We start from the raw sequence: 14,566 nt of genomic DNA on the forward strand, positions 1-14,566 counted from the left end.
GTGCAATGTGCATAAGAGGCACTTGGTTGGCTTACGGATTTTTTCTGGGAGTCCCACTGAAAGTTCCACCTCCAACTTTTCCAGCCCTGCCTCCCTGCTCGGCAGATGGGACTGAATTCAAAGGTTGAATTAATTTAAATAATTCAAATTGAAATAATAATTAGCAAATATGTTCCCTGCCCATAAGGACATTCCTACCTCAATTCAGCCAAAGGCCAGCAACTTCTTTGCATCTATTCATTTCTCTGGGAAGAGGGAATTATAATAATGATAATAATGATGGCATTTATTAAGTGCTTACTATGGATTCGAACCCATGACCTGTGACTCCAAAGCCCGGGTTCTTTCCACTGAGCCACGCTGCCTCTCTCAAATGGCTCGGTTTGGACTGGGCACTGGGGGGAAGGGACAGGACTCGGATCAGCCCCAGGGGGCCAGTCGGCACCATCATCATCATCATCATCATCATCATCATTCATTCATTCATTCATTCAATCAATCGTATTTATTGAGCGCTTACTGTGTGCAGAGCACTGGACTAAGCGCTTGGGAAGTACAAGTTGACAATGTATAGAGATGATCCCTACCCAACAGCAGGCTCACAGTCTAGAAGGGGAAGACAGACAACAAAATAAAACATATTAACAAAATAAAAAGAATAGTCAATATGTTACAAGTAAAATAAATAGAATAATAAATCTGTACAAACATATATACAGGTGCTGTGGGGAGGGGAAGGAGGTAAGGCAGGGGGAAGAGGGGGAGGAGGGGGAGAGGAAGGAGGTGGCTCAGTCTGGGAAAGCCTCCTGGACAAGGTGAGCTCTCAGTAGGGCTTTGAAGTTCAATCGTATTTATTGAGTGCTTACTGTGTGCAGAGCACTGGACTAAGCGCTTGGGAAGTACAAGTTGGCAACCTATAGAGATGGTCTCTACCCAACAGCGGGCTCACAGTCTAGAAGTCACAGTCGCATCATCGTCATCATTATTATAATCATTATAAGAGAAGCAGTGTGGCGCAGTGGAAAGAGCTCGGGCTCTGGAGTCAGAAGTCATGGGTTCAAATCCCGGCTCTACCAATTGTCAGCTTTGTGACTTTGGGCAAGTCACTTCACTTCTCTGGGCCTCAGTTACTGCATCTGTAAAATGGGGATTAAGACTGTGAGCCCCCCCATGGGACAACCTGATCACCTTGTAACCTCCCCAGTGCTTAGTACAGTGCTTTGCACATAGTAAGTGTTTAATAAATGCTATTATTATTATTATTATTATTATTGTTATTAGTATTATTATTATTATTATTATTATCGCCAGCTTCATGGGCCGGATGGGGGCCGGGCCGGAGGGGGCTCCCTCCTCCCCCTCAATAAGAACTCACAGCTCCAGGGTGACGGCTGATGTGACGTGGATGGAGTTTTGGTCTGACAGGCGAACCTTGTGGAAAATAACCCACTCCTGGGCGTCTCGGGGCAATGGCGGTAGCCAGAAAAGCGGTGCAGCTGGCCCACCAGCCGCTGTGTCAGAGAAGCAGTGTGGCTCCTTGGAAAGAGCCCGGGCTTTGGAGTCAGAGGTCATGGGTTCAAATCCCAGCTCCGCCAAGTGTCAGCTGTGTGACTTTGGGCAAGTCACTTCATTTCTCTGGGCCTCAGTTCCCTCATCTGGAAAATGGGGATTCCAGCTCTGCCAAGTGTCAGCTGTGTGACTGTGGGCAAGTCACTTAATAATAATAATAATGATGATGGCATTTATTAAGGGCTTACTATGTGCAACGCACTGTTCTAAGCGCTGGGGAGGTTACAAGGTGATCAGGTTGTCCCACGGGGAGCTCACAGTCCGAATCCCCATTTTCCAGATGAGGTAACTGAGGCACAGAGAAGTTAAGTGACTCACCCAAAGTCACACAGCTGACAATTGGCGGAGTCAGGGTTTGAACCCATGACCTATGACTCCAAATCCCGGGCTCTTTCCACTGAGCCACGCTGCTTTCTAAACTGAGAGCCCACTGTTGGGTAGGGACCATCTCTATATGTTGCCAACTTGTACTTCCCAAGCTCTTAGTACAGTGCTCTGCACACAGTAAGTGCTCAATAAATACGATTGATTGATTGACTGATTCTCATTTTCTCTGTGCCTCAGTTCCCTCATCTGTAAAATGGGGATGAAGACTGGGAGCCCCCCATGGGACAACCTGATGACCTGATAACCTCCCCAGCACTTAGAACAGTGCTGTGCACATAGTAAGCACTTAACAAATGCCATTATTATTATTATTCCCCACTCCGTCCATGTCCCAGGACATCTGGGGCCCGTGGGGATGGATGGATGTACAGAGCGGGCGGGGGAAGGAACAGAGAAAGACAGAGAAGGAGAGTCTCCACATTGGGCTCCTGAAAAGGACCCTGTGGCACAGGCTGTCCACCCAAGCTTCAGGGCCCAGAATCTTTCCCCTCCCTCCAGGGCCTCCACTCCCCCGGTCCATCTGGAGAGGTCAGCGACCAGCCTAACTCCGACTCCCACTCTGCACATACGCTCTGCTCCTTTGCTTTCCCGCTAACCTCCTCACTGTACCTCGTTCTCTCCTGTCCTGCCGTCGACCCCCAGCCCACGTCCTCCCCATGGCCTGGAACGCCCTCCCTCCACACAAGCTCTGTCAGCTGTATGACTTTGGGCAAGTCAATTCACTTCTCTGGGCCTCAGTTACCTCATCTGTAAAATGGGGTTTAAGACTGTGAGCCCCCCGTGGGACAACCTGATCACCTTGTAACCTCCTCAGCACTTAGAACAGTGCTTTGCACATAGTAAGCACTTAATAAATGTCATCATTATTATTATTATCCGCCAAGCTAGCTCTCTTCCTCCCTTCAAAGCCCAACTGAGAGCTCACCTTCTCCAGGAGGCCTTCCCAGACTGAGCCCCCGTTTTCCTCTCCCCGTCCCCATCCCCCCCCACCTCCTTCCCCTCCCCGCAGCACCCATATATATGTTTGTACAGATTTATTACTCTATTTATTTTACTTGTACATATTTACTATTCTATTTATTTTGTTAATGATGTGCATCTAGCTCTACTTCTATTTATTCTGACGACTTGACTGCTGTCCACATGTTTTGTTTTGTTGTCTGTCTCCCCCTTCTAGACTGTGAGCCCATTGTTGTGTAGGGACCGTTTCTATAGGTTGCCAACTTGTACTTCCCAAGCGCTTAACACAGTGCTCTGCACACAGTAAGTGCTCAATAAATACGATTGAATGAATGAATGAATGGTCTGTAAAGAACAAGTGCCAATAAATACCACTGACTGATTGGCATATGGAGGATAAGTCTCTAGTGAGAATCCAGACTGCACAATGAAATTCCAAAACAACATCCTGGTTGTGCTACTGTCTAGACTGAAGCTTCCTGTGGGCAAGGATCACATATTGTTCTTCTGTTGTATTCTCCCAAGTGCTTTGCACAAAGTAAGCTCATTGTGGACAGGGAATGGACTTGTTATATTGTTATAGTGTACTTTCCCAAGCGCTTAGTACAGGGCTTTGCACACAGTAAATGCTCAACAAACACGACTAAGTAGGTGCTTAATAGATACTACTGATGGATTGCCAAGTTCTATGTTTCTTTCCCTTTGCCATCCAAAGATATCAATATGGAGTCACCGTTGTAACCCAACAGTATTAAATCCAACTCTTGGGAGGAAATGATGAAAAGAGCAGAAGAGGGTTGGCATTTGAGGCTATCAAATCTAATTTCTGATTATTTTTTTTTCCTGGAAACCCTCCAGCAGAGTGCTTCCCAGTTCTTTCTTTATTGTCCTTATCCAAGGGAGAGTGTGCCAAGTGGCTTTGGTTTTAAAAATCTAACTTCCTCCTCATTGTCGATCAATATTTGCTCAGCAACACAATGAATGAAATATGCTATGAGGTATTCTAAGGGCACGGGAAGACAAGCCTTCATGGAACTTTCATTGTCCTGAACAACTCTTTAAAATCCTCTGAATGCTTGTTTTCTTTGAATTCCAAATATGCAACAGTTCAACACGGTTCTCTGCAGGATTCAAATCCCTCCATGATGTTAGTGGGTTACTGGGAGAATTGTTTTAAATTTATCAAGTTGTAAAGGACCTAACGAGGACCTGGCTTCAAGAAGTGAAAAAAGACACTGGGAAGAATTGTGATGGTTGCAATTATAACAGGTGAAAACCTCCAATTCCATATGCCATAGTAATAAAAATTCTGGCATATGTTCAGCACTTACTGTGTGTCAAGCACTATGTGTACAAGCACACTTACTACAAGTACTAAGCACAGGAACTAGCTGCAATACAATTGGAGAAGGCAGAGTCCCTACCCAACATGGCTCAGTGGTAAGAGCACGGGGTTAAGAGTTAGAGGTTGTGGGTTCTAATCCCGGCTACACCACTTATCAGCTGTGTGACTTTGGACAAGTCACTTAACTTCTCTGTGTCTCAGTTAACCCATCTGTAAAATGGGGATTAAGACTGTGAGCCCTGCGTGGGACAACCTGATTACCCTGTATAGACCCCAGCGCTTGGCACATAGTAACAGCTTAACAAATACCATCATTATTATTATTACCCCACAAGGGGCCCACAGTCTAAAGGGAAGAGAGAGAACAGATATTTAACTGCTATTTTACAAATTAGGAAATTGAGGCACAGAGAAGTTAAATGACTTGCCCAAGGTCCTACAGCAGACAAGTGGCACCTTTAGAGTTTAGAATCCTGGTCTCCTGGCTACTAGACCTGGGCTCTTTCCACTAGTCCATGCTGCCAGGGTTTGTTTTAGCAAAGATCATTCCACAGTTGCACTGTACTGTCCTTGTTTCCTCTGGTGCTAATAAGTTTATAACTTGTTGCAATTGGTGTACCAGAGGGAATGTCACAGCCAAAATGAGAAAATACGAGTGACACAGTGCAAACCATCGGCACCTTAATCAATTCCTTCACGTGGATTCTGGGCCCCTAAGGATTTGAGGCTTATCACTCATTTTTGTCAGAAAATTCCATCACCACAATAGGCTAGATATGTTTTTACTAACGTTTCACTTACCTTGCACTGTCCCCTTAGAGTTTCTTCCCCCCAGCTATGAAAACAAAGTATCAATACATTTACTCCCTCACGAGGATCTCGCAAAGATTTGTGAGATTTTTTTTAAAATGGTACCTGTTAAGCACTTACTATGTGCCAGGCACAGTATTAAGCGCTGGGCTAGATACAAGCTAATCAGGTTGGACACAGTCCATGTCCCACAGGGGGCTCACAGTCTTAATCCCCATTTTACAGAGGAGGTAACTGAGGCACAGAGAAGTTAGGTGACTTGCCCAAGGTCACAGAGCAGACAAGAGAAGCGGTAGGGTTTGGTGATTAGAGTATGGGCTGGGAGTCAGAAGGACCTGGGTTCTGATCCTGGCTCCACCACTTTTCTGCTGTGTGACCTTGGCAAGTCACTTAACTTCCCTGGACCTCAGTTACCTCACCTGTAAAATGGGGATCAAGACTGTGAGCTCCATGTGGGACAGGGATTGTGTCCAACCTGATTTGCTTGTATCCACCCCAGCACTTAGTACAGTGCCTGGCACATGGTAAGTACTTAGAAAATACCATAAAAAAATTGGCAGAGCCAGGATTAGAACCCAAGTCCTCTGACTCCCAGTCCTGTGTTCTCCCCACTAGTCCACATGGCTTCCCCTTAATGTTACTAAAAAGTTATGAGGCTCTCAACACCTGCACAGTCAATCCAATATCCAAATACTAAAATATTTAAATAAGTAAAATACTATTTTGAATGAATCTTTCCCATGATTGCATTTAGCCTAATATGCTCCTCCTTTGAACTTATAATAACTTTCCCTTTGCATCATCACAAAAAGAGGGAGCAATATCTGTTATCAAGACAACTGATTTGTTCACAAATTCTTAACAAAATACTACAGTACAGCCTGGCTCTCAGAAGTGGCCAATCAGAATGAAAAAGCACAGTTTTCTTCAAGGTAAATTCCTTCACTCAGGCTGAATGCACATGCACAGTAACCATTTCTCAGTACAGGGATTTCAGAAAGACAGCTAAAATAATCAGCAACAGGTTCCTAAATCCCAGAGATACATGTCAATATCCACTAATGAGCAAGGGCTATTTATTTTTAAAACCCTGTTTACCATTTAGAATAGTGCCATATTATAAAGAAAAAAAAAAGGTGAGTTGGGAATTGACGTCAGACAAATCAGTCCAGGTCCACGTATCAAAGGATGTGAAGAATTTAAAATATGATATTTCTACAGGTCGGATGCGACAATACCATGAGTTCTATGGTGATTACTAATGACATGCTTCCAAGAGCTGACACTACTGGTCTCTCAGTGCAGCAAGTACTGAACTTTATTATCCATAACCCTTTAGCCCAGCCCGGCCAGACCTAAGAATGGCTGCCATTTAGAGCCATGTCAAGTGTCTTCCCTCTCACTACCAGAGTTAACATTTTCCCTAGCATGGAAACCAGGCTAGTGCCCTCCTTTCCCTGTCCATTCCTTCTCCATCTCTGCCCACTCCTATTCCATCCTCTGACTGCCCTCATGGGTCTGCTCCCTGCCCTTGTAAAGAAGAAAGCCACAACTTGCAGGTTTGGATTTGTGGGGAACGGGACTGTCTCTAGTTGTTGCTGAATTGTACTTCCTTAGTACATTGCTCTGCACACAGTAAGCGCTCAATAGATACGATTGATGAATGAATCCAATTCCCATCTCCACCACCACAAATTCAAAGGTGTAACCAATGTAAAGAGTCAATGGAAAAATGAGAAAAAAAACCCTACTTGAATGACAAAGAGGAGATGCAGGTTAAAAGACTCCAGATTTTCCCCCTGCATCATCAGGCTTATTCAGACCCGTTGATAGGTAGGGACCGTCTTTATATGTTGACAATTTGTACTTCCCAAGCGCTTAGTACAGTGCTCTGCACACAGTAAGTGCTCAATAAATAGCGTGGCTCAGAGGAAAGAGCACGGGTTTGGGAGTCAGAGGCCATGGGTTCAAATCCCGGCTCCGCCACTTGTTAGCTGGGTGACTTTGGGCAAGTCACTTAACTTCTCTGTGCCTCAGTTACCTCATCTGTAAAATGGGGATGAAGACTGTGAGCCCCCTGTGGGACAAACTGTTCACCTTGTAACCTCCCCAGCGCTTAGAACAGTTCTCAGCACATAGTAAGTGCTTAATAAATGCTATTATTATTATTATTATTATTAATAAATGCGATTGAGTGAATGAATGAATGAATTCAGGATGCCTGATTACTGCACTTTTGCTTCTGATGAACTCCTCTGCCTTCAAGAGTCATCTATCATAGTGTAAACCGGAGGCATATGCAATTGCCCTTTAACACAGTTATAAATGTGTTTTAAATTACACTGCGAGCTTCCAGTGGGTTGTACCTAAATACCTCAAGCCTCGAGCATTCAGTGGGAACTTTCGATTTCCTCCTCTGATGATCTTTTCCTTACCTAGTTCGCATAGCATCAGATGCTGGAGGCTCTTCCTTGCGAGCCAATAATGAGTGTCCAGCTGCGGTCCAGCCGGGGCCAAGTCTGTTTGTTGGGGTTGGGGGGCAGGAGGGAGGGAGAGATGGAGGGCACGTGTCCTTCGTTGGGCATCCCTTGCAGGTCCCTGATTCCCGCCTGCAATTAGGAAGTTCAGCGGCCTCCAATGCCCCCGAGCCGGTTCGTCCCCCGAGCTTTCCCGGCTGAGGGCCCGAAACCCGGAGGCCTCCCTAGCGGGATTTTGGTGGGGATATTTGGACACCTCCCAATTCTAGCTCCTTCCCCCCTCGGTCCCCCGGACCCGGAGGGCTCTTCGACGAAACGACCGGAGGCAAACGAGGCCGGTGAGGTGTGACTCTGCCCAAGTTTGCAACCTTGCCACTTGGGTAGAACTTGAGCATCTCTCTGCTTGTCCCCTTCTCCCAGCGGATCTGGGAACACCCTCCCCTTCCTTTGGGGGCTTCTAAGGACCCCTCCCTGGGGCTCCCAAGAGCTCCCCGCTGGAGCTCCCAAGGAACCCCCCATTACGAGTTCCCAAGGACCCTCCCCATCACGAGTTCCCAAGGACCTCCCCCCCCCCCCCCCATCAGGAGCTCCCATGGACCACCACCCCCATCAGAAGCTCCCAAGGACCCTCCGCTTCCATCAGAAACTCCCAAAGATCCCCTTCCCAAATCAGGAGCTCCCAAGGACCCCTCCCCCACAATCAGGAGCTCTCAAGGGACCCCCGCCACACACACACACACACAATCAGGAGCTCCCAAGGACCCCCCCCCCCCCACACACACACACACAATCAGGAGCTCCCAAGGACCCCCCCCCCCCACACACACACACACACAATCAGGAGCTCCCAAGGACCCCCCTCCAAATCAGGAGCTCCCAAGGACCCCCCTCCAAATCAGGAGCTCCCAAGGATCCCCCTCCAAATCAGGAGCTCTCAAGGACCCCCCATCCAAATCAGGAGCTCCCAAGGATCTCCTCCCCATCAGGAGCTCCCAAGGACACCCCCACAATCAGGAGCTTCCAAGGATCCCGCATCAGGAGCTCCCAACGACCCTCCCCCCGATCAGGAGCTTCCAAGGACCCCCCAAAATCAGGAGCTCCCAAGGACCCTCCCTTCCAAATCAGGAGCTCCCAAGGACTCCCCCTCCATCCACAGAAGCAGCGTGGCTCGGTGGAAAGAGCCCGGGCTTTGGAGTCCGAGGTCATGGGTGCAAATCCCGGCTCCGCCACTTGTCAGCTGTGCGACTTTGGGCAAGTCACTTCACTTCTCTGGGCCTCAGTCACCTCATCTGTCAAGTGGGGAGGAAGACTGTGAGCCCCCCGCGGGACAACCTGATCACTTTGTAACCTCCCGGGGGCTTAGAACAGTGCATTGCACATAGTAAGCGCTTGATAAACGCCATCATTATTATTATGATGATGATTATCAGGAGCTGGGGACCCCCTTCCCTGGACGGCCGGGAATGCTGAGAATCCCTCCTCTGGACCGACGAACGCTCTGCCCAATCTGGAGATGGGGGGACAGACCCTCGCTGGAGGAGATGGGAGAGCCCCTTCCTCCTCCTCCTCCTCCTCCTCCTGGCCCTCCCCCGAGTGTCCCTGTCCGGGTGGGAGTCCGGTGTGTGGTCCAGCCTCCAGCCCCCTTTGTCCATGGGCGGTGGGCTGGATGGAGGGCATCGGGGCATCTTATCTTCCCCTCCGGGCTTCCCCCTGGCCCCAGCCCGGGGGTCCCTCGGGGTTGAGCCCCCGAGACTGTGACTCACCTGCGGAGGGGCGGAGGCCGGGGCTGCCAGGGTCCCCTCATCTTCTGTCGGAGGATGGAGAGCGCTGGTCCAGAGCAGCCGGGTGGCAGGCAGCCCAGCCCGGCTCTGGCTGGGAATCTGCTCCCCATCATCCCCCTCCTCCTTCTCCTCCCCTCCCCTTCCCTCTCTTCTCCTCCCTTCTCCTCCTCGCCGGCTCTCATGATGTCATCCGGGGGAAAAACGGCCATCCCACCAGCCTGACAGGGCCCAGCCGGCCCAGGGACACTCCATCGTGGGCATCTCCCACTCCCAGGCAGAAGGCGAGGGTATCAATCAATCAATCAATCAATCAATCGTATTTATTGAGCGCTTACTATGTGCAGAGCACTGTACTAAGTGCTTGGGAAGTACAAATTGGCAACACATAGAGACAGTCCTTACCCAACAGTGGGCTCACAGTCTAAAAGGGGGAGACAGAGAACAGAACCAAACATACCAAAAAAAATAAAATAAATAGGATAGAAATGTACAAGTAAAATAAATAAATAAATAAATAAATAGAGTAATAAATATGTACAACCATATATACATATATACAGGTGCTGTGGGGAAGGGAAGGAGGTAAGATGGGGGGATGGAGAGGGGGACGAGGGGGAATCTTCCCAATTGGGTATCTTCCCAATCCCAACGACCCCCCAACCCCTGCACCCTGGACTCCTTGTCACCCTGACCCTAGCACGTGGCTCAGTGGAAAGAGCCCGGGCTTTGGAGTCAGGGGTCATGGGTTCAAACCCCGACTCCGCCAACTGTCAGCCGTGCGACTCTGGGCAAGTCACTTCACTTCCCTGGGCCTCGGTAACCTCATCTGGAAAATGGGGTTGTTCTCTGTCTCCCCCTTTTAGACTGTGAGCCCACTATCGGGTAGGGACTGTCTCTGTATGTTGCCAATTTGTACTTCCCAAGCGCTTAGTACAGTGCTCTGCACATAGTAAGCGCTCAATAAATACGATTGATGATGATGATGATGATAAAACTGTGAGCCCCCCGTGAGATAACCTGATTACCTTGTAACCTCCCCAGCGCTTAGAACAGTGCTTTGCACATAGTAAGCGCTTCACAAATACCATTATTATTATTATTACTCCCTGAAGTCTCCCTTCTGACAAGAAAGTCGAGGGGATAATAATAATAGGCTTAGTGGAAAGAGCATGGGCTTGGGAGTCAAAGGTCATGGGTTCTAATCCCGCTTCTGCCACTTATCAGCTGTGTGACTTTGAGCAAGTCACTTCTCTGTGCCTCAGTTCCCTCATCTGGAAAATGGGGACTAAGATTGTGAGCCCCACGTGGGGCAACCTGATTACCTTGTATCTACCCCACCACTTAGAACAGTGCTTCACACATAGTAAGCGCTTAACAAATACCAACATTATTGTTAATATTATTATTTGGTAAACAGTGTCAAGCACTGTTCAAGCACTTTGGTAGTTACAAGGTAATCAGGTGGTTCCACGTGGGACTCCCAGTCTTAATCCCCATTTTACAGATGAGGTAACTGAGGCCCAGAGAAGTTAAGTGAGAAGCAGCATGGCTCAGTGGAAAAAGCCCGGGCTTTGGAGTCAGAGGTCATGGGTTCAAATCCTGGCTCCGCCACTTGTCAGCTGTGTGACTTTGGGCAAGTCACTTGACTTCTCTGGGCCTCAGTTACCTCATCTGCAAAATGGGGATTAAAGACTGTGAGCCCCCTTTGGGACAACCTGATTACCTTGTTACCTCCCCAGTGCTTAGAACAGTGCTGTGCACATAGTAAGCGCTTAATAAATGCCATCATTATCATTATTAAGTGGTTTGCCCAAGGTCACCCAGCAGAAGAGTGGTGGAGGCGGGATTAGAACCCACGTCCTCTGACTCCCAAGCCTGTGCTCTTTCCACTAAGCCAAAATGGGTTGTGTAAGCTGTGGGGGCAGCAGAGCTGTCAGCGCTTGGAGGAGGGCTTGGAGCAACAGCAGCAGTAAAGGCCCACGAGCTGGGGAGGTATGAGGGTCCTGGGGCAGCAGCGTGGGAAAAATCCACCCCCCCAACACTCTCTCTTCCCCTCTACTCCCCACCATCGCTATTCCCCCTTTGAATCAGTCATTCATTCATTCAATTGTATTTATTGAGCACTTACAGTGTGCTGAGCACTGTACTAAGCGCTTGGGAAGTACAAGTTGGCAACATATAGAGACGGTCCCTACCCAACAACGGGCCCACAGTCTAGAAGGGGGAGACAGACAACAAAACAAAACATGTGGACAGGTGTCAAGTCATCAGAATAAATAGAAATTAAGCTAGATGCACATCATTAACAAAATGAATAGAAGAGTAAATATGTACAAGTAAAATAAATAGAGTGATAAATCTGTACAAACATATACACAGGTGCTGTGGGAGGGGAAGGAGGTAGGGTGGGGGTGTGGGGAGGGGGAGAGGAAAAAGGGGGCTCAGTCTGGGAAGGCCTCCTGGAGGAGGTGAGCTCTCAGTAGGGCTTTGAAGGGAGGAAGAGAGCTAGCTTGGGGGATGTGCGGAGGGAGGGCATTCCAGGCCAGGGGGAGGACGTAGGCCGGGATTCGACGGTGGGACAGGTGAGAATCCCCACCCGAGCCTGACCGGAGGCCTGCGGGTACCCATCCTCAGCCCTGCCCCTAGCTGAGGCCTCCCAAGGACCTCATCCCCTTTGCCAGGTCAAGGTGGGTAAAGATGGGGAGGCAGCAACACCCTCAATCTGTTCTTTAGCCCCAGAGAGTATGAGGAAGGCCCGTGGGAAGAAGGCATATGAAACAGGAGCAGTGCCTGCTGTCTTGCCAGTCTGAAAGACACTCTAATCAGTCAGTCAGTGGTATTTATTGTAATGCTTTCTGCATGCAGAGACTGTACTGAGCACCTGGGAGAGTCCTATATGACCGAGTTGGTAGATAGGTTTCCAACCCACAAGGAGCTCACATTATGGTTTCCTTCCCATTTTCCCATGTGGTCTCTGTGACCAACACAAAAAAAAGATCAAACCTGAGGTCCTATGCTCTCTGGGTCAACTGGCACCCAATTAATGACTTCTTGAAAGCCAGAGAGGGAGAGATAGAGCAAAAAGCTTTCTGATGGGTAAGAGAAACCAAAAGGCCTCTTCCCCCATGGGGCCATCAGCACCCTTCCAGCATTTCCTCCCAGACTCTAACTTGAGTGGAGTTTCTACTCTTGAGTTCTAATACAATCTAATACTGGCCATGCTGCTTGTCTGTTTGTGACCTCACATAGGTCACTTAACTTCTTTGGGTCTTAATTATCTCATCTGTAAAATAGGGATTAATTTTGTTTCCTTCCCTCCTTAGACTATGAACTGTGTGTGGGAGAGGGAAGGACTGTGTCTGATTTTGTATAAAGCTATAACAATTTATTCTGATGATATTGACACCTGTCTACTTGTTTTGTTTTGTTGTCTGTCTCCCCCTTGTAGACCGTGAGCCCATTGTTGGGTAGGGACCGTCTCTATATGTTGCCAATTTGTACTTCCCAAGCACTTAGTACAGTGCTCTGCACACAGTAAGTGCTTAATAAATTGAATGAATGAATGAATTTGATTGCATTTTCTCTACCCCAGGGCATAGTACATTCCTTGATACATGGTAAATTATTAACAAGTACTACTATTATTATTATTTCAACTCATTAAATCCTTCTGAAATGACACTGCCTCCATCAGGCCATAACCAAATGCTCTGTGCTCTCTATTATTGGGTACGGATAAGAGATAAATCACACTTGGGGGCACAATTCAATTGCTCCTTCATCTTTTCAGGTACTAAGATAAAGACTTCCCTTCAAAAAATGGGATTTTCCAGTCTAGTTCCACAAGATTTTGATATTGCGTACATTTGTGTAACCCAGGGGAGCTTTCATTTGAGAAGCAAACATGCTAAGAGCTGGGAAAATGCAAATGCAAAGGTTACTTTTCAAAAGGAGATTTGGCAGTCAGCAAATATTTCATGTCAAAAAAACAGCTTAAAGATACAAAAAGAGGGGTATTTACCATTCACTAGTTTTCCAAAGAAAACAATTCAGTAAGCTTTCAATAAATATAATTGATTCATTGATTCCATTTCTTTTTCAGGTTCAGATGGCTCTTTTCCTCTGAAGAGTTGAAGGAACCGTACAGAGAAGTGGCAAACTAAATAAACAACCAAGAGTGAACAGCAAAAATAATTCAAAATTGAGAAAAGAGGTAAGAAAGGGAAAGCCATATAAGGAAAGAGGTTATCAGGAAGCAAGGAAGAGTAACTTCAGAGGACAGAGAAACGGACACCAGAATCCTCTCTCAAAGGAGCCATGAGACTTTCTGATGGTGCTTTTCTAGGGGCTGCAGATCAGTGCAGATGGATTGTCAGTCAGTCGGTCAATCAATCAATCAATCGTATTTATTGAGAGCTTACTGTGTGCAGAGCACTGTACTAAGCGCTTGGGAAGTACAAGTTGGCAACATATAGAGACAGTCCCTACCCAACAGTGGGCTCACAGTCTAAAAGGGTCAATCATTCAATCATTTACTGAGCATTTACTGTGTGCAGAGCACTGTACTAAGAACTTGAGAGAGTAAAATGTAACAATAAAACAGACACATTCCCTGCCCACAACAGGCTTACAGTACAGAGAAGAGAAGCAGCGTGGCTCAGTGGAAAGAGCACGGGCTTTGGAGTCAGAGGTCATGGGTCCAAATCCCGGCTCTGTCACATGTCTGCTGTGTGACATTGAGCAAGGCACTTAACTTCTCTGAGCTTCAGTTACATCATCTGTAAAATGGATTAAGACTGTGAGCCCCACGTGGGACAACCTGATCACCTTGTATCCCCCCAGTGCTTAGAACAGTCCTTTGCACATAGTAAGCACTTAGCAAATGCCATCATTACGTTATCATTACCATTATTATTATAGAGGAGACAGACATTAATGCAAATAAATACAATTTCAGATATGCATGTAAGTGTTGTGGAGTTGGGAGGGGGGATAAACATAGGGAGCAAGTCAGGGTGAAGCAGAAGACAAGGAGAAGAGGAAAGGAGGGCTTATTCAGGTAAGGTCTCTTGGAGGAGATGTACCTCCTGTAAGCTTTGAAGGTGGGAAGAGTAATTGTCTAGTGAATCTGAAGAGGGAGGGCATTCCAGGCTAGAGGCAGGCTGTGAGATTCCTCATTAGCTCAGCAGAAATATCATTGTCTCAAAGTGATTTCTGCAACAATGTAATTTTTACTT

General features: G+C 47.4%; 1 protein-coding gene across 1 annotated transcript in view; it reads right to left on the minus strand.

The window, feature by feature from the left end:
• The window catches only part of MARCHF1 (membrane associated ring-CH-type finger 1), a 520,911-nt gene extending 511,545 nt beyond the window's left edge, over window positions 1-9,366 (minus strand). The window contains exon 1 of the mRNA XM_038754944.1: window positions 9,312-9,366. The gene's annotated coding sequence lies outside the window, so the exon portion shown is untranslated. The remainder of the gene's footprint in view (window positions 1-9,311) is intronic.
• Between the last annotated feature and the right edge of the window lie 5,200 nt (window positions 9,367-14,566).

The sequence above is a fragment of the Tachyglossus aculeatus genome, chromosome 12, assembly GCF_015852505.1.
Source record: "Tachyglossus aculeatus isolate mTacAcu1 chromosome 12, mTacAcu1.pri, whole genome shotgun sequence".
In the NCBI taxonomy this organism is placed as follows: Eukaryota; Metazoa; Chordata; class Mammalia; order Monotremata; family Tachyglossidae; genus Tachyglossus; species Tachyglossus aculeatus.